At 41.0% G+C, this 26646-nt stretch overlaps 1 protein-coding gene across 5 annotated transcripts in view; it reads right to left on the bottom strand.

Annotated features, from left to right (window-relative positions):
• CHD7 (chromodomain helicase DNA binding protein 7) overlaps positions 1-26646 on the bottom strand; it is a 167086-nt gene that overhangs the window by 138955 nt on the left and 1485 nt on the right. For 2 of the 5 annotated variants that reach the window (XM_090040039.1, XM_090040044.1), the window contains exon 2: positions 26515-26619. The exons of 1 other annotated variant lie outside the window; for it this stretch is intronic. The gene's annotated coding sequence lies outside the window, so the exon portion shown is untranslated. Of the gene's footprint in view, positions 1-12320; positions 12407-26514; positions 26620-26646 lie in introns of all 5 variants that reach the window. 2 more of the 5 variants (XM_090040040.1, XM_090040042.1) reach the window with 2 other exon arrangements.

The raw sequence follows: 26646 nt of genomic DNA, 5'->3' as shown, positions 1-26646 counted from the left end.
ACCCTTATAATAAGTCACTAGGCTGTAAAGCTCCATCTGATGAGACTGCTACTCTTTGCTTTGGACTCCACTATGAATCTTTTGGTATCATCCACCTAACAATGTATTGAATACAAGAGCCAGCATTACTCCCCAGTAACTTACAAGTGTTTTCAGAGATACCACACTGTGTAGGTTCTAAGTGTAACATACCAAATAACTGGTAAAGTGCAATATGTACAATACAGTGAGTTGAAGTAAGGAAAGCAGCCTTAAATTTTCTTGTTGTCTACATCACAACTTTACAGACACATGGCAAAGCAAAAAAGTATGAAAGAAAACTCTGTGCATTTAACTTGTCCCTCAGCCCTTGCAAGTCACAAAATCCTTCTGGTAATTCCCACTTCAACTACATGCCAGAATATGTAAGAGTTACAAAATAAACAGAGCAAGTTGCAGAAAGCACAAAGCACTACTTAACCTGTACAGTGAATAAGCCCAAGGTCTGGCAAAAACAGTTTGTGATCAGGTAAATTGAAGACAGTATTGTTAAGAATATGCACACAGGGAAGAATTTAAGTTGTACAAATAGTGTATTTTATTATTTCTAGACTACATCAGCTGGTGTTTTAAACAGACTACATAGTAAAACTTGTAGTAAGAAACTAATAAGGGTGCAAAATCAGTCAGTCGTTCAAAAACGTGGTATTACGTGTGCATGTGCGATGAGAATTAAACCTCTTTGCATGCATGGATAATACGTATTCACCCAGAGTTTTCTTGCTTCATTCTGTGCGCTTGATGGATAGTACTCATTGAATGAATTCATCATGGTGTAGCAAATGAGACTACTGTGTGTAGGGCCTTTACCTTACCTATAAAAATTAGAGGGTTTAAAAAGACACACAAATAAATAGATTTCATTAAGAGAAGGACCGTCTTGTTGGTATCCAGCTGAATGTCACTCAGGCATGCCAACTCTGCCCAGATTTCTTAGAAATCTTAGAAAACTTTCAAAAGATGGCTTCTAATTCTCTCTGTTCCTAATCATCAAGGATCTAGGTTTTCTGTTTTCCACAGAAAAACAGAGAAAATGTGGATTTCTCCTTTTAGCAAAGAAACCCGCGGATTCCCTGCTTTTGCAAAGAACTCTGCAGGCTGGTTAAGCTCCAGCTTGCAAGAGTTATTTGCAAACAGGTCAGGGAAACCTCCAGCCCTGCCTGGACAGAGAGGGGGAGGGGAAGGTGAGGGCCTGAGGCTCTCAATCAGCCACAGCTCTGGGCTCAGCTCAGCTTCACACTTCCCTCCTGGAGCCTGAGGTAAGTGGGGCTTGCAAGGGGCTGGGGGCAGGTGCTGGTCCTACCCCCACCCCAGCAGGCAGCAAAAGTGGGTGAGCCGGCTCCACGGTGCTGCTGCTGCAGCTGCCTGCTGTTGGGGGCAGGGAGCTACAGACTTGGGGCCCTGGCCCCATAGCCCTGGCAGCAGGGGGCTCCCTCTGGCAGGGCTGGGGGGAGGGGCAGTGGGTGGGAGCAGTGAGGGTCACCAGCAGGCCTAGAGGGGTAGCTTTGGGGGCAGGGAGGGGCACCAGCGGGCCTGGAGGAAGCATGGGGGGGCATCAGCGGGGCTAGGGAGGGCCGCAGGGGGGCTTTAAAAAATTTTAACAACAGTTTTTGCGGTCTTTATCAGAGAAAACCAGTATCCCTGCTGATCATCATGAGCACTTAGCACTCATGAGTACAGCTCAGCTTTGAAAGTTGTGAATACTCAAATCTTCCAGCACAGGGCTGAATATCTGGAGAACCACCACAGGTCAAGAGCTAAAAGATTTAAATCCCTAAACCTAGACCCACCATTGATTCAAATACCTAGTCTAAAGGCAAGTCATTTTTCCTTTGCCTCAGTTTTATCATTTGTTAAATAACAATGCAGTTACTTTCCTCTCAGAACTGTAAAAGGAAAAATCATATTTATAAAGGTGGCCAGATACTACAGCAGTTAGCACCTTAGAAGAAAAACACGAAGCAAACAATTTGCCTTTTGGTACAAGGTTGTCATGATGTACTAGAAATAAAGAATGGGCCAGTCATTGAATAGCAATTTTTAAAATATTTTTAAAAATACTGAATAATTGCCTCATTCCCTGAACACAGGTCTTCCTGGTGCTTGGGAAGATGTCTGTAGACAACATATTATATTGTCATGAAGTAAAACACTATAATATAAGGTGACAGAATTAGGCTGTGAACAACTTATAACTTTAGGCTGCAACTTGTGCTTTAGGTTTTATATAAGACTAGATTTTTAATGTAAAGACTCCTATAAACTTTAATTATGTACTTCAACCCATCTTGGTTCTTTAACAGTTCTGCCAGTCTGAACATCATGTACATCTAGATCAACTTCCTTGGCATCATAGCTCAGATGCCCATGAGTAGCAAGAAAGTTATTTTAAAGAATATTTTAAACTTTTTATTGTAGCTATAGCTTTTCAAATATTTGTCTGGAGTGAAGCTTTTGACTAGATTTCATAGATATGGTCTGGGAAAATAAGAGTAAGATGTAAAGCTTGAAAAATAATTCTGGAACTACAATTTTGTCTTTTCGTTTACACTGAATCATTTTACGTTATCTCATACTAACTCTGGTTCACTTGCTGATTACATGCTGTAGGCAACAACAGACATGTCCTATAGTGTAATTAGGCTAGGAATCGCACACAAGCATGCATGCACACATTTAGGAAATATTAATTTTTGTTCTCGTACACAATTTCCTTCAAATCTATTGCTTCCTGTTTTATTAGGTTGCTTTTTCTTATGTACCAAGCTGCTTTGTTCATGGACCATATGTACCTGTTTGTAAAGCACCTTGTAAACAGGGCCCTGACTCTTACTGGGGCATATGGGCACTGTTGTTAGGTATTTAAGAATTATAATAATAGAGAAATGTAGCTTGCTACAACAGCAGCCAGACAGAAGACAAGTCTATTTCACTAGTAATACGAGTTCTAGCTACTTATTTAACGAAACTTCTGTTGAAACTAACACCACTATATGTAGTCAGACCTATCACCTTTGCCTTAAATAAAATCAGCTCACCTGCAAAACAGACTAAACTAATACAATACTATGGGAAAAGTAGAAACCAATCCAACAGTGGTCATCTAGAGATAGCTATTAAATTGGAACGTGTGCACAGAGAGGTCAAGTTGCAAGAGACTAGCAAAGAGTAGATGGAAGAGGAACCAACAAAACAGTAAAAAAATCTCATGTCTAAATACACTTTTCTACAGAATTTTGATTTATAAAACATGAATACACTTACCTGCTAAAAGGCTGCTACAGAAAAAAAAAACTGGTTCCCACCCCTCCCAGTAGATTCCACGCACAATTTAGATATAAGAATGTATACAATTCTCCCTTCTATTTGGAAGGTGAAGCACACATGTTTTTCCATAGGCACTTCCAGTCCAGAGGTCCTCAATTTCATACTGATCTGAACTACTGTCTGCTAAACTAAAAAACAATCCCTTCCCCTATACTCTGGGTGCGGTAGCTGCAAACATCAAGGGCACAAATCAGTCCCAAATGGCAGCTTTTTTGTACTACTTTTTGCAGTCATTTCTGCCACCTCTGCATTTTATTTAGTAGGAGTTTTGGAACATTTCTTTAATACTAAAGGTTTTCAATGTAGGGATTTAATGGCTGCTCCACTGGAAAAGTTTTCAGATTAACATTGCACCCTGTACATAGCAATTTTTCCCGTCTCCCCAGCTTGCTTATAAAACTGAAGCTTGGCCAGGATAGTCTTATCTTACCAGGCAATGAAGCAAGTGACTTGTTATGTTTCCAGGCATTTCTGACCCTTCAAACTTAGACACAATCCATTTGTTAGGGATAGGACAGTAAATTGAGGGCTGGGGCTCAAACCTGCTAACTGTAATGGACTAATTAGAAACTGCAACCCCAATAACGTCATTTCTTTTTTTCCTTGCCATTCCTTGAAAAGCTGTCCGTGGAAAAAGAAAGGGTTCACCTCAGATCTCCAGTTAAATGATCAGGCAGAATGTTTCAGATGAAATCACTAAAGAAAAATGGATAGAACAGTGAGATTAGAAGATGGCACATTTAAGAGTAGAGTGAGCTTTGGTATCACAGACTTGCTAAAGAAGGAGCACCCTTTACCCTATGATTATTGCAAGAGCAGAACAAGAAAACAGCAGCCTAAGCATAGGCAAGACAAACCAGGGAGAATTATCAGGTTTATGTGCTTGTAGCTCAGATATAAGAGTTGTCTCCAGATGACAGGAATTTATTTTTAAAAAGCCCAAATCCTCATTTCTCCTCCCCTGCACTAAAACCCAGCCACTGACCAAATTCTCATTCCTAGAAGAGGGGGTTTTAGTGATGAGTAATGTGACTAATTTAGGGCTCCGAATCACATCTGCCTGTCTGTCTCAGTCATATAGCCCCAACAGGGGGGACGCCTTGTTGGACCTAGTGCTGGCCATGGGTGATGACGTGGTGAGAGGGCTGCGGGTGCTCGACCACCTGGGCAACAGCAATCATCGCCTGCTGAAATTCACCATCCAGCGCAAGGTGGCAAAGGCAAGCAGTAAGGCAGTGGCCCTAGATTTTAAGAGGGCAAACTTCAAAGAGCTAAGGAGGATAGTTGGAGAAGCGCTGAGATCCCAGAGGGGAGGGGAGCCAGGTGTCCAAGGAGAGTGGTCGCTCCTTAAGGAGACGATCCTCCAAGCCCAAAGGAGGATCAAAGGGAGCAGGAGAGCACACAAGCCTCCGTGGCTCACCAAAAGCATCTGGGAATGTCTCCTTGCTAAAAAGGAGGCTTACACCCAATGGAAAGAAGGGGTCATCTCCAGGGAGGACTATTCTGCAGTTGCTCGGGGATGTAAGGGGGTACTTAGGAAGGCCAAGATGGAGATGGAACTGGGACCAGCTTCCCAGATTAAGGACAATAAGAAGTCCTTTTTTAAATACATAGGAGGTAAAAAGAAGTTCCCAGGTAATGTGGGGCCCTTGCAGGACGTGTTGGGAAACTTGGTCGTCACACCAGACGACAAAGCTAACAAGTTTAACGATTTCTTTGCCTCCGTCTTCCTAAGTAGGGACCAGGACAGCCACCTCCCTGCTGGGCCCCCCTCAGGCCCCAGGGGAGGCACACCTGGGCCAAGGGTTAGCGAGGATTTAGTTAGGGAGCTTCTGGAGGGGCTGGACGTTTTCAAGTCAGCTGGTCCGGATGATCTCCACCCTAGAGTTCTAAAGGAACTGGCCCAGGTCATTGCAAGTCCCCTTGCACGGCTTTATGAGCACTCGTGGTGCTCTGGAGAGGTACCGGAGGACTGGAAGAGGGCCAACGTGGTTCCCATCTTCAAAAAAGGGAGGAAGGATGACCTGGGAAACCATAGGCCAGTTAGTCTTACCTCGATCCTAGGCAAGCTGTTCGAGAAAATTATTCTGGCACAAATCCACGAGGGGCCAGCAGGGGACTGCATGCTTAGGGGCAACCAACATGGGTTCATCAGTGGCAGGTGCTGTCAGACCAACCTGGTGGCCTTTTACGATCAGATCACCAGATCATTAGATGCAGGGGTAGCAGTGGACATAGTCTTCCTGGACTTTCGGAAGGCCTTCGATACTGTCTCTCACCTTGTTCTCATTAAGAAACTGGGGGACTGTGGTGTCAACACCCACATAATCAATTGGGTTGCTAACTGGCTGGAGGGCTGCGCCCAGAGAGTGGTAGTGGATGGGTCATTTTCGACCTAGAGGGACGTGGGCAGTGGGGTTCCACAGGGCTCAGTCCTCGGGCCCGCACTGTTCAACATCTTCCTCAGTGACTTGGACGAGGGGGTAAAAAGCATCCTGTTCAAATTTGCTGATGACACTAAGATGTGGGGGGACATGGGCACACTGGAAGAAAGCAACAGGCTACAATCAGACCTAGACAGGTTACAAGGGTGGGCAGACGAGAATAGGATGGGATTCAACACAGACAAGTGCAAAGTGATGCACCTGGGGAGGAACAACCGGCACCATACCTACAGGTTAGGGAACTCCCCTCTTGTCAGCACGGAGGCGGAAAAGGATCTTGGAGTCATCATTGACTCCAAGATGAACGTGGGTCGGCAGTGTGGGGAGGCAGTCAGGAAGGCCAACCGTACATTGTCATGCATCCACAGATGCATTTCAAGCAGGTCAAAAGAGGTGATCCTCCCCCTCTATGCGGCACTGGTCAGGCCACAGTTGGAGTACTGCATCCAGTTCTGGGCGCTGCACTTCAAGAGGGATGTGGACAGCATGGAGAGGGTCCAGAGGAGGGCCACTCGCATGATCAGGGGACAGCAAGGCAGGCCCTACGAGGACAGGCTACAGGACCTGAACCTGTTCAGCCTCCACAAGAGAAGGCTGAGGGGGGATCTTGTGGCCTGTTATAAACTAGTCAGGGGGGATCAGCAGCCACTGGGGGAGTCACTGTTCCCCCAGGTAGGTTTAGGTTAGACATCAGGAGGCGCTACTTCACATTCAGGGCGGCTAGGGCCTGGAACCAACTTCCAAGGGATTGTGGTGCAGGCTCCTACCCTGGGGGGTTTTAAGAGGAGGTTAGATGAACACCTTGCTGGGGTCGTTTGACCCCAGTACTCTTTCCTGCCATGGCAGGGGGTCGGACTAGATGATCTGTTCAGGTCCCTTCCGACCCTAGAAACTATATCAATAGTTATATCTGGGGAAGGGAGGATGGGGAAGAGAGAAGGGGAAATAAATCCAGAATAGCCAAATGAGAAAAACTCCAGTCTCCCTGAAGAATTTCAACTAGAAAGAATGAACGTGCACCTAACCTGTAAAAAAACCCCACACACATTATACTGTACACTTCAGAAAGACTAGCTGTGTTACCCTACCATGATTGCCCACGTACCACAAGTAAAAATATTTGCAGAAGTACTGTTACACATGCATTTAGGTACCAAGAACCTACATATTATGTACACCAGGGGTGTCAAATTCACCCCAGGCCCTGGGCCAGATCCAGACCACAGGGGCTCCTCCTGGGCTGGATCCCTGGAGTGGCACTCAGGCAGCAGCATGGATCCAACAGTGTGCAGCAGCATGGAGCCACATTTGTGCAGCACCAAGACAGAGGTATGTGTCCAAAGAGCCAGGGAAATGGGGTGGTATAGAGCTCTGGCCAGACTGGGGGCATGCTGTGACAGAGCCAAATTCAGCCACAGGACTGCACCACATCCTAACTCCTGGCTTCCCGCAGATGTATGCCCCAGCTTTGCACCACATGAATACTATTCCTTGCAACCACATGCTCCCAGATCCACACTGCTATACACCCCTGGCATGGCTAACTAGCCAGAGCTCCACGTTGCTGGGCAGTGACATGGACCCAGAGGCCTGAAGCTCTGGGAGCTACATATATGCAACTACACATGCTCAGCTCTGTGCTGCAACATAGCAGCACAGAGCTCCAGTCAGTCAGCAGCAGCAGGTGAGTGCAGCAGCACAGAGCTGATGGGCAGTACTGGATCAGGTAGGCTGGATGCAACGTTTCTGTGGGCCAAATCTGGCCACAGGCCATGTTTGACATCCTTGACATGTACATACATGTGCATGGGTGCATACCCACCCACCCACCCCCTTTTAAGGAAAGATCACACAAAGTTTAAATTCCTCCCATTTGCTTACAACTGAAATTGCTAATGTTAATCAAATTATCTTTTTGTATTTTCAATCTATTGTGTATAGGGCTCCCAATATCAAACACCCTTTAAGAAACCTGATGTATCTGGTGTCTCATCCACAAAAGATTAGGATTTACAAAGCACTTACTGAGTGCAAAATCTCCCAACAGAGACAAAAGCACTATTAGGTACCCATACCATAGCTTTGTTTACACCCTTGGACACTTTTTCTACTTAAATTGCCAACACCCATCTTCAGAATCTATCAGGGGCTAGGGGAGGGGAGCTGAGTTACAGCATCTAGTTTCCCATTCCTTTATAAAGTGCAAAAAATCTATAAAGGAATGGAAAAAACTTAAAGTCCAAAAAATCTAAGTTTATGCTATTTTCCACACAGAAACTAAAAGTTGCCATCTTCAACAAGGACTATGAATGATGCTTGATGACAGTTAAGGGTTGCTGTGCTTTCTGATGGATATACCCTGTTAGCCTGTAAGAACTTCCACAACAGTTGCATTATTCCAACTGTGTAACTGTTGCCCAGACAAAATCCATTCTCCCTTCCACCAGAAATACTTTAACCTTTTCTGCTGCTCCTATTCAAGCCATGTAGAATTTTAAACTAGGCATCTCTCCTCCTCCCACAGACACACCTCTGATAATAAATATCAAGACCTTCACACTTTCCTACTGCCTACACCGTTCACCAGTTCCATCAACTGGGTAAATTTCAGCCCACATGCCTTAAATATATTTATGTTGTTTCATGATCATAAACACAAGGTACTACAGAACATGTTCTGTGCACTAGATCCTTTACTACGAACTTCTGAGTGTTAGGTTTCTACCAACATCCAAGACAGTGTCCGTTACCAAAAGCTCCCTTCCCCATGACCCAGAACTGCACTTTACCTTACATTACTTTCAGTTATTTTTATTTTAAGAAGTGAACAAAATTGATTCCTTCCAAACGTAGATACTGTCACAAATAGTCTGTCATAAGTCAAAGTAGAATTGATTAAAAAGTGTAGAGCCAAAATAATTTGTTACAGTACAGCAAAGTGAGCTTCTTCACTAAGGAATTCTAAAAACAGTCGCATCCTATCAAACCAATCAAAAATTTGTTCAGTTTTGGCCACCTTATGCCATGAAGGGCAGACAAATTGGAAATAGTATAGTTGAGAGCAGCTAACATTATTAGGAGGTCTAGGAAGCATGACTTACCAGCCAAGGTTGGTAGAACTGGGACTATCTAGTCTGGAGTGTCCATTTGATAATGGTTTTCAAATAACATTTAAAAAAAAGTTTGTCATAAAGAGCATGATGATAGGTTATCCTATATGGCCACAAGAGACAGATTAAGAAGTAATGTTCTTACACAGCACCAAGTGAAATTTAGGTTGTTTATTAGGAAGTTGTTAAGGATTGGAGCAGGCTACTTCCAAAGGCTGTGGAATCTCCATCCTTGGAGGTTTTTAAGAGAGCATTAGGGAAACACTTGGCTGGGATGGTTTACACAGGGATGATCCTGTCTAAGAGATGACCTCCTGAGGTCCCTTCCAGTCCCAGTTTTCAATGATTACTAAAGGGTCCGAGAACACTTCACAGTATTTACATAGCATTCACTTTCCCCATTAGTGAAGTACAGCTCCTCATATCGTATGGTTGCACTTATACCGTTTTTGTTCTTCCCACAATTTTTTTAAAAAGCCGGAAGCATTTTCTGAAGTCTTTATTACTAATGCTCCTAAATCCATTAAATAAATAAATGAAATATGGCAATAGCAATAAACCCTTGAGAATTCATACTTTGTATTTTGATTACTATAGTTTTCCTGTCTGAAACACCTTTTGACTAGGATAAAATAAAACCCTAAAGCAGTTACTAACTATTTTATAACACTTTTCTGAAAACTATATATTGTAAAGCCTGGGTAGCCAACCCACAGTACACGTCACAAGTCACACAGGGCAGCCTGTGTGTGGGGCACTCATCTGGTCCAGAATGGGGCAGAGCACAAAGGCAGAGAGGGCATGGAGGAAAAGCAGAGCACCAGACTCTGCAGGGGAAGAAAAATCAGTAGTATTCATGAAGGCCACAAGACTTAGTGTGTGGCCCACCTGCCAAAAAGATTGGCCCCCATTGTTGTAAAGCATGCCAGGTTCTTCTGGGGAGGGGAAAAAAAAAAAAAAAAGGAAAATCATATAGCTACATACAGTTGGATAATCTCAATTGTTCCATCAAGCCTTCAAGTACTAGAGATTTTTATTCAGGATTGTATTATAACATTATATACATCTAGATAAGATGAAGGACCCTGTTTTAGGAGACCTCCATTCTAAACAATTAAATAAAATAAATCTATGTTAATGCAATGCTATGGTTGAATTTTTCACATATAAAGCCAGGAAAATGAAAGTTATGGTTCCCATGATAACCACAACTTGATTCCCTTGCACATTTGTATTATTTATGTTATATGTTGAGACAAATGTATGCGTCATAGCCAATTTACAGTCGCTGTGGGAATCATAACTGAATTTCTTGTCTTTGGCATGTATAAAATCTCAACCACAAAATACAATATGCACATACTTTGGTTTGGTTTGGTTTTTTTGTGAGAATGGTAAATTCACATTACGTTTTTCATGCTACATACTCCAGCAAACAGAGCGCCCTACAGAGAGCACAGCCACACCCTCCAAATTGTTTTCCATAAGCGATGAATATACAGGGACACTGGCATATATTACCCATTTTAGTCAGCTTTCAAAGTATTTTAATGTGCAATGCTTTAGTTACACGTGTCTGTCTACAGACCCATTCTTTAATGCGATGCTGAAATACTGGGCAATTCATATTCTGCAAGAATAAACCAAATGGTTTGGCCAGTAAACCAAATGCTGGTGAGAACACTGAAGACAGTCCTCCATAAAGAAAAGTAAGATCCTGATGAGTCTGAAGTCTTTTTAATAAGATACTGAAAGACTGCAAGAGAAAAATCACTAAATATAAGCTGGTAAAAAACAAAAATAATTTCCTACAACAGCTTTAAAAACTAGTTACACCCTTTAAAAGGGGCATATACATGTTGTTTAAGTCATTGTTTGGCTTAGATAAAAGACACTCCAATTTAAAGTACTTTTCAAAGTTTTAAATGCTTTATAACATGGGGCTTATAGCATTTTATATTATGTTCATGAACTGATGATGGGAAGTGAACAGGAAAGGACATGGACAAAACAGGAAGAACTTATAAGGATGGATTTCATTTGAAGTTCCTAGCTTTTATATTGTGTCACAAATATAACCAACTTGTGCATTTAATGCATTAAGCAATATACTATTATGGCTAAAGACATATACCATTTCCATTTCACACCTTTATTTCCATGAAGCTCCATTTCAATATAAGCTTCAATGCTCCAAAGATGCAACTAAGATTGTCATACTTAAGAGCATTGTAGCAAAAATGAAACAGGGACACCTAAAGGCATGAATACTGTGCCCAGGTACAATTCTGCCATTTATTTCCAGTCTCTAAAGGATTATGTGGAAGGATTCTCTGTAAGAAATTAGTCAGGTCTGAGAACAAACTTCAAAGCAACGTTTTTATGGTCTAGTTATAGTTCCTTAGGAAAGGAGAGGGAGTAGGCCTTATAAAGGAAATGCTGACAGTCAAATGCAATAGCATGAGCAGTACTTGTTGTCTAAACACTACCAAATACACATACTGGTTCTCTGGTTTGATTTATTCCAAGACCAAAACAAAAAACTATAGATTACATTATAGGTTAAGTTTTTCAAATCGTTTAAAATCCTATAACAAAAGTTTCCTCAAAAGTGTCTAAAGACAAAAGAATTCAAAGTTTCACTTAAAAATTAGAAGTATGGAAACGAAGTGAGGCAGTGGCCAACAACCTCCCCAACCCATGAACTGGAACAACTCAGCTCTGGCTTGATGTGGGCTAGGTGACTTCTGTGATATATCAGTGGCAGGGGTCTCTGCCTGCATCCACACCAGGGCCAGGCAGCTGAGAGCTGTGCCCTTATCACAGCTGCTTCTTCCCCCCACTCCACAGAAGCAGCAGCAGCAGGATGCAGTTGCCCAGCCCTGGCAAAGTTCCCTACAAGCTGGGGCTTGTGCCCTCACCACAGCCAGGTAGAGAAGCAGCCGTGACAAGGGCACAGCTGAAAGGTACCCAGCCCCAGCACAGCTCCACATTCCATAGCCCCAGCACAGGTGCAGGAATGGGCAAAAAAAAGCTCCAGGTCTCTGTGGGCCAGGTTCAGTGGCTCCATGGGCCAGATCTGGCATGTGAGCCATATGGTGCCAACCCCTGGAGCAAGGTACACAAACCCCTTCATTATACATATTTCCCTTTCTCAACAGCATTCCCAAAATCACAGCCTGATAGCTTGGCTTCTATTGTTATAAGCAACACTTAAGGTTACCTTAATAATAATCTTTTATTGTGGTCAAGTCAAGCACTTGGAGAAAATATAAGAATTAGATGGCTCATGCAACTTTAATTTGGCCCTTCTGTGCATTACCATGATCTTGCCCAATATTGCAAGCTGGGTGGCAGGACCAGAAATAGGAATAAGCTTTGCTAGGTCCCAGTCCAGTACCTCAAGAAAACATCCTGTCTTTCTGCAGCCTTCCACCTCTTTCACTGTCCGTATTGTAAATCGAATGAGGCAAAGCTCCTGTAGATCTGCACATGAAGGAAGAACAAAGTGGAATGGTTTCTTTACTTTTAGTGTTTTCTAATTTAAAGTGCTTGAATTTACAATGGTAACTTATTAAATAAGTATTACACAGAATACCATTTAGAAAAAGAAATCACATGAAACTATCAAGGATTATTAGAGTTTGAATCCAGGACCTTACAACAACACATCTAGCACTTTAGCTAGAGTAGTAACTAGGAACAAAACTAGGCAATTTTCCTTTCTGGATCAGCCATTGGGAAGTAAACAGTACACAAACTTTGTATGTATTCACAACTATTGTGTAAGGTCTGTAAGCCACATAATAGTGGCATGGTTTATACAACTATTTTACTTGCGGTAACAGAATGTTATAAGAAATTCTGGGTTGTATTCATTACTGTGAAATGCAGTGTAAACTCTTTAGATATCACAACCACAGATTTGGTGCATTTGTTCTAAAAGCAAAATGGCTGTGAATAATATGCAATATCCAAGGCTCAAACACAGATGCATCTTCAGCTCCCATTGAAGTGACCTTTGCACACGTGTGCCTGTGTCCTTCCTCTCCCCGCTGCTCCTAGCTTCCAAGAGAAGTGGTGCAGGCTCCTACCCTGGGGGTTTTTAAGAGGAGGTTAGATGAACATCTTGCTGGGGTCATTTGACCCCAGTATTCTTTCCTGCCATGGCAGGGGGTTGGACTAGGTGATCTGCTCAGGTCCCTTCCGACCCTAGAAACTATGAAACCTTTCACCTGGCTGATCTGTAAAATGGGGCAATAACTGCCTACCACCCAAATTAGAGGCCCTGGTTGACAATCACTGTGAAATGCACAGTGTTATTAATTCAAGTAGAAGAACATGGCTTCCAGCCCACCACCACTTCCCTTAAGACACATGTCCTCAGAACCACAGTATCTGGTCTGACATTACTCCAGCAAGCACAGGGCTATCCAACTGCTGGTCTGGGGACTTAATGTGCGGCAGCCCCCAGCTCCTACCCCTTCGTTCTCTGGCTGCTGCTGCAACCAGTTTCTAGGCTTCCCACCATCAAGAGCTGCTGCTCCTGCCACAGGGGGCATGGCAAGGGTAGCCATACATGCCAGTTTGTCTGGGACAGTTCCCGCCAGTTGGTGAAAATGGAAACAAAAGACCTGGAATTACAGGAGAATGGGGGCTGTCTGGAAGAGAGGAGAACCAGCATTGTGTACTGGACTGCCACCCGTTGCTGCATTGGAGCAATAGGGGTGAACTGGAACACTGCCCAACCCAGTCTGCCCTCTGCCTCCAGCTGCTGCTCAGGAGGAGCCAGGCCAGGCACATACCTGCTCCAGCCCGCCCACCTTATTCCTGCATAGCAGCAGTGGTGCCTGCCTGCCTGGTGCACCATGCCACTCTGCCTTCCTGTGGACAGTACCCCATGCCCCTGCCTGCCTGGTGCAGTGCTGGGGGGAGAGGTGGGGGTGGAAATGTTCTGGATTTCTTTAAAAATAATAGTTACCCATAGTATGGCAGCACCCAGAGCCAGGGCAGCCCATGGCGTGGTAGAGCAGTGTCAAGGTTCAACTTAGAATCTGAATAGTCCTACTCCAGTAAGTTTGAACGAACTTGTGTAAGTGAAGAATGATATGCATGTGTACATTGTCTAAGGACAGTAATATTCACTTCTGACAAGTTATAAAGTCCCTCCCCCAACAAGTTTTCCCCCTTGCAGTTACAGAAACTACCAACTTTCCGCTAACCTTATTCTCAGTAATGACTTATGCCACTTTTGCTAAGACTGTTGTAAAGCATTTGGCCTGAGGCAAATAACAAATATAGAAAATTTCAATTAAAAAAAAAAAAAAATGAAGATTTCAAGAAATGTAAGGAGGGGGGGAAGGAGTTTTGTAGTAGAATGTATTATATAAACGTAAACTATTACTGCTTTTAATTGGTGGCTATCTATAACAACCGAGTCAGATTAGAATATCTTTCTGGTATGTCCACTTTATGGAGGGGGAAAATGATGAAATTTTGCTATACATAGTTTCCTGTGGCCAGGTGTTTTTCCAGAGAGACATTTTTTGTAAAAATTATGAACTCACAAATAGTAGCAGGGAAGTCAAAAGATTTTCAAAAGTGTTCATGATTGAACTGATAACACATACTTACTTAATGTTACTACACCCTAATGAAGCATAATTAACACTTGTAAAGCATTAAGATCATTTCATGAAAGGTGCTATGTAAATAACAAGTATTATTAACCCCAGTGTGCCAGATCTGAAAATACATTCTGATGAACTTGGTTCACCAGTTCAGAGAAGAACTGAAATTTCTCGCATCCAGGCATCTGTTCAGTCCACAAGACCAAACTAACGTGTTTTTCACAAGACTTGCATGGACTGGCCAAACATTAGCCTCAGTGACTCTTACACGCTTTTCAGAGGAAAGGCATCAAATTTATTCACTGAAGACTCAATTTCTACTTTTAATTCTGGTTTAGGACGTAAAATTTAGGACTATATACTGCTCTGTATTCAGACCTTCTACTGATGTCAAAGAGCACTGTGGACAAAGGTAAAGGTTAGCATATCATTTTCACACAGAACCTTATTTTCTCATACATAACATGGTCCCCAATAACGTACACATCTTGTTTTTGGAGAGCAGTATATAGAAAAAGAGACTTTTCCCCCTAGACTGGAAAACCGTGCCCAGGAAGTGCAACATCACACAACACGGTGTAGGTGAGGCAGAAGGAACTTTGTGGTATGGCAGGAAGCTCCTGCTACATCACCCAGACTGTCTCCTGGGGTGTCACACTTCCTGGACACTGTTTCCAGGATGACTTCACACAACGTCAGACTCCAGACTCTTGCAAGAACAGTAGCAAGACTGTTAGTTCTTTACGGTAAATAGTTATTTTTTTTATAAAGTTCCTGTAACTAATATTTCCACATCAGAAGCCTCATCTAGACACTCATTTGCTGCTTCAAGCACAGGCTACAGTGCTCAGCCAATAGCTACACCCTCCAAGAGGATTAACACAGTTATGCACCCATTCAGTTTCCTGAGCCAGACAAGCAACAATCATCTTGGCAGTGGCATGCCATGCACAATCTCCAGGCTTTTTTTCCAGCAAAACACACAGCTTCCCCATTTAATGCATGCAGACCAGTTTTGGCAGGCTGATTTCAGGGGGAAAGGTGCACATGCATGGGAGAAAATATGGCAATTCACTTCTTAATCTTAACTCGCATTAAATCAAATAACTCACATTCAGCATTGAATAATAGGAACACTCAACATTTATGTCTCTCATTTCTTTCCTTCTTCCCCATTCTTTCCTTAGCATTTCTTGAAAAAAGTTCCCACCTAATATGATTCACACCCCCTCCCTACCTCATTCCATCCACTAACCTGAATAAATGGTTTATATCAGGGATGGCCAACCCGCAACATGCATGCTACAAGTGGCATGTGCAACCACTTTGCTTAGCACATGGCAGATCAAACAGAAAGGAGAAAGAGCAAAGCAGCAGATTGGAAAGGGAGGAGACAGCAGAGTAGATCAGGCAGAGGAAAGAGGATTGGAAGAGCACTAGGGGAGTGAGTGGGACTTACTTTGTGACACGTCTACTAAAAAGATTGCCCACCGCTGATGTATATCAAATCATTTGGCTGTATAGATACCCATCCCAATCAGATTAATGAGGAATGGAGGAAAGTTGGTACTCAAATCACTGCTGCAAGCTCTATAAAGACTTGTAACATTACCACTGTATTGCTTACACTTGAAAGACTTTCACCACAACTAGGAAGGCTACATATATTCCAATTTTAGAAAAGGGGAAAAAAACCAAAACCAATTAATTCTGCAGAATCTGAGCATGTCATGCAGGCCACAAATATATCAAGCAGACTAGATATGGTCCCGGATTTAGATGTTTTACAGCTGTATTTTAGGTTTATAAAAACCCGTTAGACTTGAACACACAGTTCCTAATGTAAACAAGCTGGTTTTATTAACTACAGCATTCACTCTGAATACACACAATGTTAGTCAGTCACCAGTTCTCCCTGGGTCCAACACCAGCAACTTGTAACTCCTAATGCAAGACACTGATGACAATCAAAAACACATTATGAAAGAATTTGTAAGCTAAAATGTAATTAGGACTCATCTCAAAACACATTTTTGCCTGCTTTTCTGGAATGTTTGGAACAAATTCTCCCCCACCATAAAAAACCACCACATACATAAAACTTTGTTTTCATTTGGGGGGGGGGGGGGGGGGGTTAGGAAAGAGGAGCAAAAGAGAGAGAAAAGAAAGCCCAAGCAGTCTTGATAAAAAGCAAAAAACCAAATAAATAGTTTAAGTTTAATCTACTGAGACAGGTATATATACACCAGGGGCTGGCAACATTTTCGGGGATGGTGCCAAAAACACCAGCAACCGCAACTTGTAAAGATGTTGGCGTGCTGGGGGCAGACAGTGGGGCAGCCGCGATGGACCCAATCCTTGTTGTGGCAGTGCAGCCCCGGCCCCTTCCCACCATCTGCCCCAAGGCACATGTGCCAAGCAAAATGCCTTCGCGTGTCGCACTCTGTCACCCGTGCCAGGGATCATCTACCTTGATCTATGATATTATCAGTTTATATAGTTTTACAAAATTCCTGCTTGCCATTTGAAGATCTATTTTTTGTACTTCTCTCCCTGCCCATTTAGAACAGTCATGAACATTCTCAGCAGTGTGGGACCCTTCAATAGGGGTAGCCAGAGTACAATACAAAGCTTCAAAACTCCTGAAAGCAATTTATGTAAGATGTTCATTCCTTACTTGAATGATGCATAAATACATTTAAGTATAAACTGTCAGTTTCTATTACCCTGGAGAACAATGACAAAATAATATTAGAACTGCTCAGTTACAGTCACTGTTGTTTTACTTCTCCCAATGTCATCTTTTTCACCATTGTTAGCCTAAGGAACATAATAAGGAGCATTACTACACTAGAGCTGTTTCAACACAATAAAGTTTTGGTCTATAACACTAGGAAATAGTTTGAGTCAGTTATATAAGCCTGATTAGACCATGCTGTGAAGTTTTACAGAATACAAATTATTCCTACATTTATTTGGGGTTTTTTGTCTAATTAAATCTCAATATATTAGGCAATACACAGGTGTGAATTATTGAGACCATAATAATTAGTCTCTAATTTGATAAAATTTCTCGTATTCAGATTGACTTGCAGGCTTGAAGAGTCCTGTGGAGAATGTGTGGTTTGCCAAAAAATGCATTGCAAAGAAAGGATTCAAATGTGGGGGGAGGAGGGTGAGAGAGAGAATGGAATCTGCTACATTTTGCAACAAAGTAATTCTGAAGATTAAATACTTAAAGTGCATCATCTCTGACAAGTCCTTTTATACAATTTCTAAATCTTCATTTTCCCTCCATTCTTCTGCCAAAAGAAAGATGGTATGAAAATGACAACTTACGCCTGATTCGATATTAAGTACCTTTATGCTAAGAAGCTGGGTCATAAATTAATTTGTTAAAATATGAAGGCTTAAGTTAGTATCACACTAAATTCAAATACCATGTACTCGCAGCTTTATACTCAGCTACAAAGCTAAGGACAGATTCTGATTCATGTGACTTACCTACATGATGATGCTCATTGGGAAGATATCTAACTGTCTTCAGCCATGCTAAAAGCTACAAAACTATTTACCATTGTAAAAGTATCACAGCATAATCTAGGCATTAAATTTTGTAAACAAGAGTTTAAGCACTCATTTTCTCAGTGCATGGGAAGCTTTTCCAGTAGTTGATAGATTAACATTCAGGGTTTTTTTCCTTTTGTACAAGATGAAGTAGTTAGAGGATAATGCATTTAGAGAAAAAAAAATCTTCTTCAGATATCCTAAGTGGAAAAACTGGCAATGCATAAAAAACAGGCTACTAACAAATTAGCTACCAGTAAACCTAAATACAATGGTTAAGGTGGCCACAAATTTCACAGATGACTGCATCATTGAGGAAAGTTACTAAGAAACAATTTCTGATCAAAATTCTTGAAATTTTCTTCTTTGTGCAAGGAAAATGTTCTCTTTTGAAGCTTCCTTCACTATTTAAGTTACAAAAAGGTGTCATATATATTCTCTAAAAACCACAGAGAAAAAATCTGGAGGTAGGCAACAAGACAGTGTGGCAAGTTATGTTGCCATATCCCAGTGACCGTTTAACCTGGATGTCCAGTACCTAGGTTTCCTGATCAGTGATTTCTCTCAGTGGATGGATCTGCCTTACTCTGTCACAAGCCGCCTACTGTGGATATGCCATTTCACTTGAAAAGGAAGAAGTCAACATGCATCAAACATATCACTCCCCCGGCAGAATTGGATCGATTACAGCAGCAAATGGGCAGCTCAGCTGCAGGAGTCCTTGACTTGCTATTCACTCTGATGAAGTTCAAGGCATGCAACTGCAACCAGTCATATACCTTGAGGCACCTTCAGTTACCTTCTCTTTATTAGGATAGTGCTTTCTTAAGGGAAGAGAGAGAGCTCTATCCAAAAATCCTATGTTTACCTTCACTGTTCTATCTTAACCACCAAGACAAAGGGATTTTTTTGCTCTGTGGAAGCTCACGTGAGGCTTTTCATGTTAAAAGGGTCTGCTTCCACCTTTTTTTGAAGAAATTACTTTCATCTAGTACTTTACTTAACACACTAACCTACTGGTGCTCCCCTTTTCTTAAAAAAAGCCTCAACACTAACTCATCTGCCTTTTCAAAATTCTTTCTGAGAAAAATCTACCTCCTCATATTTCAGGCCATTTAATCAGCAAGTTTTAAAAGTAATTTCATTTACACATAATAAAAAGAAACAAATGCGTGCATTTTTGTTCTATTTTTGGATTCTTCTCTTGTCTCCTTAATCTCAAAGAACCAACCATTCAATACCTCTGAATCTGAGAGTACCCCAATACAACTCCAATGCAGGAACAATAATCCCGTCATGGATCTGACACTGTTTAAACCCCTTCCAACATCAGTGACATTTCCATGAAGACTCCTCCCTTTCAGATGCTACAAAGATCAAATCTGACCCTCTGGTCTCCCTCCTACTCTATTACTAAGATTCAGGGGGTAGGGGGATTGGGCAGGGACAACAGAAGGTACTATGCTTTCTTTGGCCAAATAAAGTTCCAGCAGCAGCTTGAAACTGAGGGGGATTGTTTTAAATGTTGCTTCCTCTGCTGGGACAGCAGTGAAACTTAAGAATTATTTAATTGCCAGTGCTCCAACTACACCTTTATGGAGAAGTAAAATGGAAGTGGAGCCTTGTGAGGAGCAAGAAAGAAGTAAAGATAGCATGAACAAACAGTGTCAGCTTATCTCCCCACCTAAGATAGAGAGAGTCAACTAAGTAAGGAAAGAAAAGTGAAGCCAACTTCTCTCCCTCTAGGAGCCAGATGAATATAGCAAATGTAATAACATATAGAGTATATATTAAAATATAGCAGATATATAGTAACGAAGCTAACACAAAGCAAGCAGCTTAGAAGCTTAAATCAAGTGATTTAGGAACTAACAAGAAGTGCCACACCTGAATCTTCATGGTTAGGGTTTAAGACAAGAATTTGACTCTAAGCAAAGGCCTCCTCAAAAGAGCTTTAAATTATTGGGTGTATTGGGAAATAGTGTTCTAGACTTGAACAAATGGCTTGAATGGCACAGGTCAGCTGTGAGCAGTAACGAGAAGTGAACTGAGGTTGAGACAGAGGTCCCTTAACCAGAGTATAAATGCAAGACAGACATCCAACCAATGACTAGCAGTAAAGCAAAAGCATCTTCCAGCTGATAGCATAAGGGAGACAACCCCTACTTCCAGTCCAGGCCAAGAATAGACTAGGATCAGAGGCTAAAAACTATTCATCCAGTCCAGGAAAAGTACCAGTAACAGCAGAACCTCAAACAGACACCAAAATTGCCAAGGGAGAGTCAGAGATGGCTAAAGACAGCAACTGTCATATTCCTAAATCTTGTTCCATGCTACAATATATTCATCTAAAGTTATCAGGAGAGTTGCATAGGGCAGTCTATATACTGTACGTGAAATACTAAAGAAAAAGGATTATGTCTCTCATCACGAGCTCCACAGATTTATGAACTTTCAGCCTGTTGACAGGCATGCTATCAAACCTCAGCAAGTGCTTGGATTTTGATAGGATGGGATGAAGTTATGAGCCAAGTTGCTAACCAGAACACACACCTTAGAAATCACCTCCTCATTTGTCTAGAACAGAGGTCAGCAACCTATAGCCCCAAGGCTGAATCCAGCCTGCAAAGAGGTTGGATCTAACCCAGGGATGACCAACTCTCACAGCAACTCTCCCCGTTTCTCTCTCTGCCTGGAGAAATCATACAAATCATATCACGAATCTCTCTCCTGATCATCTCATTTTCCTCTTTTTGACATATTAAACCATACAGATGAAAAGCACCTATTTTTGTCCCCTCTCTGTACCCATCTTGGCCAACTAAACTTGTAGATTTGTCTGAAATTCTATCAGGTTAGTGGATTACCAAGTCAAATCTTGATGATAAACAGCATTGTCAAAGACAAAGCTATCTTCAACTCCAACCTTCCCTTAGCTGAAGCTGTGAAGAACTGAAATCTCCTCCTCTTCTCACATGCTGATCATGCCACTTCTCAGTCCAAACTAATATTTTATCTATTAGGGACTCCATCATCTCTTCTAGAATGTCATTTACCTGTCTCTTTTGCCCCAGCTGCCTCAGCTTCCAGTTTGGAAGGTTATGGCATTTCCAGAAGGCACTTCCCTGTATTCTTCCCACAAACGGTGTCCAAAATCTAAAAGTTGAATCTCCCCACAACACTATTCATGAACAGATCAACTAGCTTTCTACCATGAGATCCAGGACAAAATTGCCCTCATGAAAATATTCTTCAGACTTACTCCAGCCTCTTATCTACTTGGTCTCAATTACCATTGCTGTCCCGTTGCTTTTACTCCCTTACTACTCCTCTGCCCCACAAAGTTTCAGTCATCTGTGTAAGCACCTTCTCTGCACCTCCAGTCATCTTCCTGATCTTTCGTGTATTGTACATAATTGCTTCAGCTGTATTTGAAATATCATCTGAATATATCTTTTCCATACCTCTTACAACAGAAAGGAAAAATACAACTGAAATTTATTTCAACTCTAAAGGTTACTGGAATAGAGATTTCTTAGAAAGTACAAAATAAAAGTCTGCATCACAACAGTAAGGTGTAAAACATCTTTCATATCCAAAGATGCATGAAGAATCTGAAGTACATCGAGGTGACCAAGCTGAGATGGGCAATCCGGCCTCAACAACATGTCCCTGCTCTCTGAATTAGCCTCTGAGTTCTAATATGGAGCCTCAATGCCATTACCTCTTTTCATTCTGACCAAAATGCTGCTTACATCTTTAACAAAAGGTAAAAGTTATTAGAAGCCGAGGTGCTTGTTTACTTTTTGGAACACATCTTAAATAGTTGAGGCTAGCAAAAAATTCAGTGCCATTAAACAAACAAACAAAGTATAAAACCAGAAGGAAGGCTGACAAAACACTTTTGAATGAAAGCATATGAGGAGAGGTTACAGTCTTGGAGCTAAACCCCTGCAGAAAGAAAACAGAGAGAGGGGGAAGGGAGTTGGGAGGTATTTCAGGTACACTTGAAAAGAAGAAGCATGTTTAAGGAAAACTGCTATTCTGATTTCTACCTATTTAAGAAGTTTACCTAGCCCCATTTTAGAAACCATTTACTATTCCACTCTTGCCATTACACCCAAATCAATTTCACAAAAACTGAAGTAGTTTTTTTTTCTTCAGACAATTCCAACTCAACAGCTACATAAGGCAATATACTCTCAAATTTGACTATCAGAAAATAATTTAATAGATAGCTACCTGTTGAAATCATAGCAAAAAATTGTGAGCTTAAAGGAACAGCTTAAAAATGCCTCAGTAATACAAAGAACTAGACGTTTTCTCCAAATTATTCACCACTCTATTCTCTAGCAAGCTGGCTATTCTCAGGCAGGTAACTTATAATCATAGAAACAACATAGTAGACCCATATTTAAATGAACTCTGCACAAAATAACCTTTAGGATAAAGATTATATATGGCAAAACTTAAATTTTCCTCTCAGAGCCATTAGGAAGAAGGCAGACATTTTGGCTGCACTGACTTTTTCCAGACAATTGATTCCTGAAGTTATTTATTCCCCACCATTCCCCTCAAGGCCCTCTCGTCACAGCAATTGTCTCCATGTCAGAGGAAGGTTGGAAGCAGCTCCCTCCAAAGCCAGACAACACCACACCCAAAATAGCTAAGGGGGTCCCTACAAAGTGCTCCCTAGATCATGCCAGGACTGGATTGTGGTCAGTGCCTGTATGCCAATCACCTTGCTAAGTATGTGTTGTGCCCCTACTAAACTTGTTTATTATTTAATTAGTGGGTTTTTTGCTGATTTTTTTCACTTTTAGATGAAGATGGATTATTGAGTTTCATTGCTTTGGGTTTTTATGTTTCCAAGTTTGTTTGTTTTCTTGAAGTACACTATTTAAATAAGGAGATGGCAGAAACCAACATGTTCAGGCACAGCAACCAAACAGTATCTATAAAATTAAAGAGGCCAGAAGCTTAGGGATCACCAACCCTGACTGGCTTTTTCTAGATGCATGTTTACATCTTTAAAAATGTCACACATTGGAGGCTAAGAGTAATCCGCTTTTGTGTACTTAAGAATATCCATAAGAGCTTTGTTGTCATATTCAGACTTGGACTGCATGCTCTAGGTCACAGAATGTTTTTTATGGCATTCATATTTGGAAAACTGAGTTTGAGTTAAGTGGAAACTTTACATTTTGGTTACAAGCAATGAGTGAACACCAGTAAAATAAGAACTACTAAAAGTTACAGTTCGAATCTATGGACAGAGAGAGAAAGATTCTTTACTCAAGGTTTAGTACCTTCTCAGAAATTTCACTAAACAAATATTATAAACATTCTATATATTCCAAAACTGTTACCCCACAATAAGTTTTCAACAGTTCTACAAAAGGATCCTAGAACCAGATTAGTTCTACTTAGAATAAAGTTTTCCTCCTGATCTTTAGGGTTGCCAAAATGCTAGATATTAACTCAAATATGAGATGACACCACAGAAATAACTTACATCAAGTATCCTATTCACATAAGCATGACTAGTTGGGAAGCAGAGGATAAATGAAAAAGTTGTTGGCTACTATAAAGACAGGCTAACTGGCTGAAGCAGATTAAAATAATTGTCTTTCACCTTAACAAAACCAGAATACAAAACTTGTCTGCAAACAAGAATTTAGCCAATTTAACTACATCAGTTTAGAAAAGGATTCAACAGACAAGGCCTAAGTTGTAAAAACAAATAATAAAAAAAAGGTGTCTACTGGTCTCATTCATGTTCGCTATGGTCATCACTAAACAATGCCACAATCCATGGCAATTTATTCAGAGGAACTAAACAGGAATGAGTTTGCAAGTCAGGGCTGAAGTGCATGGCAAGTTCCTCCTGTCTCTGCAGATACAACTGCCCAGGCCAGACAGGGTCCCACACAATTTCACTTCTTAACACTTAGCATATAGGCACACAAAGCAGCTGCAGCAAGGTAAACTTACTGGGAAGTAGCTGGTGGACTGCAACTCCCCAAGCACACAATCTTACACTGTGGTAAATGCAAAGTAGTTTACCCATTAGTAAAAGCATGGTTAGTTACTTTACATTTACCATAAGTGATAACTGCATGTGTGCATGTTCTTAAAGAGACTTCACGTGACAAGTTCCCAACCTACTTTACCTTCCAGTAAACAATTTAGGTGCCCATATTCTAAATTCACCCATTCAAACCCCATTCAGCACATTTTAAAAGCCTTCCTTCTGGAAAATAATTGATAGATACACAACCAACAGGAAGCTAGAAATAAGACAAATATAGAATTCGAGACGCTTACTTGTTTGTTCCCACCACCACCACCTTCAGTCCCTTTCTTCTCATTTCTCTGCCCCTAAACACTGTCAATATCTAATCTAGAGAATAAGAGCCATTACAGGACATTAAGCCCAGGCCAATCTAAAGAACCTCGATACAAACTTTAGGAAATCGTTTTAAAATAATTGGATGTACAAATCATGAAAAAAAATTAAGGCCTTTTCCCTCTATACAAATGATCCTGTTTTTGACTCATGCCATCTCCCAACAGAAAACTGTCCTAAGATAAAGGGGCCTAAGCCATTTCCTGTCTGAACTTATGAAGTTTAGGGCCTTCTTTGCAGCAACATACTTTACACTGCTACAGAGCTTCTTTCTGGCACCTTGCGTCTATAAAATGGTATAACATGCACAGTCAAAATCAGCCTGTATAAATTTGTATGCTACAGTGGCTGCTACCTTCACGTATGCTATAATCAAACTTGTAAAAATTTAAAAATGCACCGTATTCCACAACTGCTTGAAAATATGAGATATACATATATAAATTTAAAATGTTACTTGTAGTATTTACTCATCATAGGTCAAAGCTGCAATGTTTGGATGAAAACTGGCATGCACATACTTTGGAAAAGTTAGAATACATGATAAAGCCTGCATGTGCAATAGGAAAATATTACATGGCCTTTTCAGGACCAGTGTTACTCAGCTGCATGTGAACTGACGTTCAAATAAAAGATACTAAAGCCATATTAAAATGTAGTCCCCTATTCTTGGAGTGTTTCTCCTTTTGGTAGGCAAGATTTCAGTATTTTATTCTATGTCAGTATTTTCACAATATCATTCATTCTCTTACAAAGAACTTTCTTTTTTGAGATCTCCTTCCCAAGCTTATACTAGCTTTCATCAAACCACTGCATTAATAGCAGAACAGATAATAAAATGAGACGTGTGTTCTACATTTAAGACTGAGCAAGTTTTTTACATTGTTTAAACAAACTAATTTGAATTTAAAAAAAAAACCTAAAAGGCATATTATTACAGTGTTAGATATCCTGTGAGAAACTTAGTCCAGTGTGATTATCCCATTCGTAAATATTAAATTTTATTTTAAGCATTTTGGTCTAGAGAGTTTTAAATGCCTATAAAATGTTTTGGGAAGGTTTAAGGCACTTAAGTAAATGTTAACTCAGACAGACTTTATGAATATTTTGGTGCCATCTATTTATATAAAAATAACGATTTTGTTTTCCTAAACCAGTCTTTCAAATAGTTTTTCTTTGAGAACATTAACTCGCCTCAAAGTAGATGTTGAGACTACTCCCCCCACATCAGAAAAAAGTTGGACACCAGACTAAAAGAAAAGCGTTATCTGTACAAACCTTTTCACATTTTGAACACCATCGCAACAAAAGTCAAGACAAAACAAGTAGCAACCTCACTCTGTTCTAGTAGCTTAAATATATAAATGTTAACAATGCTATTGTGCCAATCACCTGTTACAAACCTCAGAAACAAATGGTTAATTTCCCCTTTAATGCAGGTTATTTAGACGAGCACAATAGGCATTTTTCAAGATTTTTTTTTTTTAATTGCAATTCCCCCTTAAAACAAGCCGTAACCCCAACTGTCTCATTACAGTTAGGTTCATCAACTACTCCGCTGTCTAGCATGTATAGAGAGCAATGTCATATTGCGAACGAAAAAAAAAAATTGTTGGAAACTTTTGATGAAGAAACTAGAGAGCTCAGAAGTTGCCCTCGGCGGTGCCTGGCGATGCTGAGGAGAGTTCTACAACGTGCCCCAAGCATCCAGCTACATTTAGCTTTCAGCCTTTTTTATTATCATTGTCAATGAATGGGCTCCAGTCAAATTAAAGCTGCCATTTTAGGTTAAAGACTAGAGAGCCTCTGTTGTGCAACAGCGAGACAAAAAACCCCCCCAATCCAAGCGAGCAACAGACATTCTCCTTGGGAAAGGGGGGGATTTCAACTTTCAGAAAATAAAAATAATCATAAATAACAATAATAATAATAATAATGACCGGTCACACTTCCTCTTAATTTAATAGGAATTATATACGGATACTCACACATTACCGCAAACTAACGGGATTTATAATGGGGATAAATCAGCTAGCCATGCTGCTAAGGTCATAGTCATTAAGATTTTTTTCCCCGTCGTTAGAATGGATGATCTGTGAGGAAATGAACAGAAACATTTT

Source organism: Crocodylus siamensis, chromosome 3 (genome assembly GCF_052110815.1).
Source record: "Crocodylus siamensis isolate JL-2025a chromosome 3, ASM5211081v1, whole genome shotgun sequence".
Classification (NCBI taxonomy): Eukaryota; Metazoa; Chordata; order Crocodylia; family Crocodylidae; genus Crocodylus; species Crocodylus siamensis.
This window is presented reverse-complemented; position numbering and strand designations above follow the sequence as displayed.